This window comes from Oryctolagus cuniculus, chromosome 2 (genome assembly GCF_051225735.1).
Source record: "Oryctolagus cuniculus isolate XC-2025 breed Fujian yellow rabbit chromosome 2, ASM5122573v1, whole genome shotgun sequence".
In the NCBI taxonomy this organism is placed as follows: domain Eukaryota; kingdom Metazoa; phylum Chordata; class Mammalia; order Lagomorpha; family Leporidae; genus Oryctolagus; species Oryctolagus cuniculus.
This window is the reverse complement of record NC_142868.1, coordinates 70,090,427-70,093,923: the sequence shown is the minus strand read 5'-3', so window position 1 is coordinate 70,093,923 and position 3,497 is coordinate 70,090,427. Positions and strand designations below refer to the sequence as shown.

At 42.0% G+C, this 3,497-nt stretch overlaps 1 long non-coding RNA gene across 1 annotated transcript; it reads left to right on the top strand.

Moving 5' to 3' along the window:
* The first annotated feature begins 835 nt into the window (after positions 1 to 835).
* Positions 836 to 2,508, top strand: LOC149127827 (uncharacterized). Its single transcript, XR_016229076.1, has 2 exons — positions 836 to 960; positions 2,267 to 2,508. It is a non-coding gene; the product is annotated as an uncharacterized LOC149127827 (long non-coding RNA).
* The last annotated feature ends 989 nt before the right edge of the window (positions 2,509 to 3,497 follow it).

Below are 3,497 nucleotides of genomic sequence, written 5' to 3'. Positions count from 1 at the left end.
TTTTTAAAAAAGGCTATGGTTCCTTTCATTTGTGTGTAGCTCAGTCTCCTCTTAGAAGTTAGCATTGGAGGGGGGCCAGCACTGTTGCCTAGTGAGCTAAGCCTCCGCCTGTGGCACTGGCATCCCATATGGGCACCGGTTTGAGTCCTGGCTGCTCCACTTCTGATCCAGCTCTCTGCTATGGCTGGGTAAAGCAGCAGAAGATGGCCCAAGTGCTTGGGCCCCTGAACCCATATGGGAGACCTGGAAGAAGCTCCTGGCTCCTGGATCCAGATGGGCTCAGCTCCTACGGCTGCAGCCATTTGGATGGAAGACTCTCTCTGCCTCTGCCTCTCTGTAACTCTGCCTTTCAAATAAATAAATAAATATAACTTTAAAAAAAAGTTAGTATTGGAGGTGTTGAGGCTGTGGTGTAGTGGGTAAAGCCACCACATGCAGTGCCAGCATCCTTTATGGGTGCCGATGTGAGGTTCGAGTCTCGGCTGTTCCATTTTCAATCCAATTCTCTGCTTTGGCCTGGGAAAGCAGTAGAAGATGGTCCAAGTCCTTGGGCTGCTCTACCCATGTGGGAGACCCAGAAGAAGCTCCTGGCTTCAGATTGGCTCAGCTCAGGTCACTGTGGCTATCTGGGGAATGAACCAGTGGATGGAAGACCTCTCGCTCTGCTTCTGCCTTTCAAATAAACAAATAATTTTTTGAAGAGGTTAGAATTGGAGCCTGAATGACTTGCTCACAGCTCACCTATTAACTGTGCCAAAAATGCCTGAGACAACTAGATATGGAGTTTCAAAATACAGGGCTAACACTCATCAGTGTTCATTGAACTCTCCACCCAGATGGAAATATCTTCTGTTGGTAAAACTTGCAGTGAAACTAAAGCAAAAGAACTCCACTGCCAAGGACTTCAATCCCTTCACCAAGGACGGTTCCCATGGCTTGGCAAGGATCCGTCGACAACAGGTGTGAGCTTCTTTCTGTTCAATTCAACCAACCTCCAAACTGTGCTTGTTTTTATTTTCTGCAGTTGAGAACCAGACTCCTTATGTTAAATACTTCAAGTGAAGCTTAATGGCGATTTGTTTGCTAATTCCTTAGTTTGGGTTTTGATACTCTTCCAAGTAAGATAGGATTTTGACCTGTGCAGACAAGAACTGTTTATCTTTTTATAATTAACTGAATAAATGTTTTAAGAGTTTTTCATCATGTTATATCAAGGTATGAAACATCAACAGAGTTTGCACCATAAGAAAATTTATGTAACATTTTCTGAAGACTTGAAGTCACCACAAAACAAGCTCACCAAACTCTGAGATTTGTGGCACAAGTCATATAAGATGGACAGAAAGCTGTTCATGGAAGAGATCGTAAAGATATTTTAGCCTAACTTCATTTTATAAATCAGGGGTCTCTAGAAAGCTTCGAGAGGAAGAACATCATTTCTAGTCGATTCAACTAACCCTAGATCTAGTGAATCCTCCCGTAGGCCTTGGCTAAGGGACCATAACTCTGAAATGACTGGCTTCTGACGGGTGATTGAGAACATCCACAGTCCTGGATCATGACTTAATTATGATTGATTTAATTTCTCACTGTAGGATTTCCTGTGCTGGGGGGAGCCTCAGCCTCTTATGAGGTCACGCCTAGAATTAATTAGTGCTTTTTCCCCTACTCAAAATGGATGCTGAGAAAGAAAAGTGCCTCTCCTTGCAACAAGAAATGCATTTTTTCTAATGTATTTTTTCATCAAAGCTATAACATGTTAATGACTTAAGATTTAGGGAGGCATTTCAGTCCCAACTTCCCACCCTATGTTGACTTAAGCCCCACCCCGCTGCCTCACATTAGAATCCAAAACACAAGCTTTCTGGCGTCAACTAGCAATTCCAGGGTTTCACCATTATTTTAGCCTCATCATCTAGTATGAGATCCTTCATATAAGTGAGTAACTGTCTACATGTTTATTGTATTTTTAAAATTTTAGAGGTATTTTCCAGAATATCTAATCCACAATATTTTGGAAAATAGAATTTTAATACATTTTTATTGTATTCGTCAAAAATCATAGCATTCTATTCTATTGCATCTGCCCTTCCCCAAATTTATGAGTAGTATCTGTTCCTGTCCTATAGGGAATCTGACTTTAGGATTCCTGCTATCATTCAGAGGGTATACTCAGGATGGGGCCAGCACTGTGGCATAGCAGGCTAAGCCTCCATTGCAGTGCCTCGATCCTACATGAGTGCCTATTGCTCTATTTCTGTTCCAGTTCCCTGCTGATGGCCTGGGAAAGCAGTGGAAGATGTCCCAAATGCTTGTGCCAGAGAGACCCAGAAGAAGCTCCTGGCACCTGGTTTCTGGGGGTCCAGCTTCACCGTGGAGGCCATTTGGGGAATGAACCAGCTGATGGACGACCTCTCTCTGTCTCTTCCTCTCTCTCTCTCTCTCTCTGTAACTCTACCTTTCAAATAAATAAATAAATAATAAATAAATATTTTTGAAAGAAAAAAATGAACTTGTTTTTGTAACTTAAAAAATATTTTTGGTTGTTTAGTTTTTAACAGATTCCATAAGGTTCATAGATGCAATCTAAGAATAAAATGATTTTTCCTTTCCTACTTCCTTTTCTCCTCCCCCTGTCTTTCTTTATTTCCTTCTTTTTATTTAGTTTTTGTTTTAGTTCACACCATTTTGTTTCAGTGTTTTCTCTTTTTTGGAAAATTTATTTTTTCAATTTTTATTTTAATTTTTAGTTAGTTTTTAACAGATTCAATGTGATTTGCAGATACAATTCTGAGAGCATAATGATATTTCCTTCCTACCACCTCCTCTTTGCTTCCCACTCTCCTTCCTTCTCCCTTTCTCTCTTTTGTTTTAGTTTTTGAGATAACATTTTGAATTAACATTATAGTAAAAAGGCTTAATACTTCATTGAATAAGAAATTTAGCAAACAAAAAGCAAAAAGATCTTATTTTAGTGGGAATACAGTCAATGGCTATAAACAATAATTGAATGGAAAAATGACCATTTTACTCATATACAGTATATATATATATATATATATATATTTTTTTGACAGGCAGAGTGGACAGTGAGAGAGAGAGACAGAGAGAAAGGTCTTCCTTTGCCGTTGGTTCACCCTCCAATGGCCGCCGTGGCCGGCGCGCTGCGGCCGGCGCACCGCGCTGATCCGATGGCAGGAGCCAGGAGCCAGGTGCTTTTCCTGGTCTCCCATGGGGTGCAGGGCCCAAGCACCTGGGCCATCCTCCACTGCACTCCCTGGCCACAGCAGAGGGCTGGCCTGGAAGAGGGGCAACCGGGACAGAATCCGGCGCCCCGACCGGGACTAGAACCCGGTGTGCCGGCGCCACTAGGCGGAGGATTAGCCTAGTGAGCCGCGGCGCCGGCCTCATATACAGTATATTTTAAAATAGTCGCTGATCATTAAAACTATAGTAGTATAACATTCTTAACTATCAGTAGGGCAAAGCTATAAAAC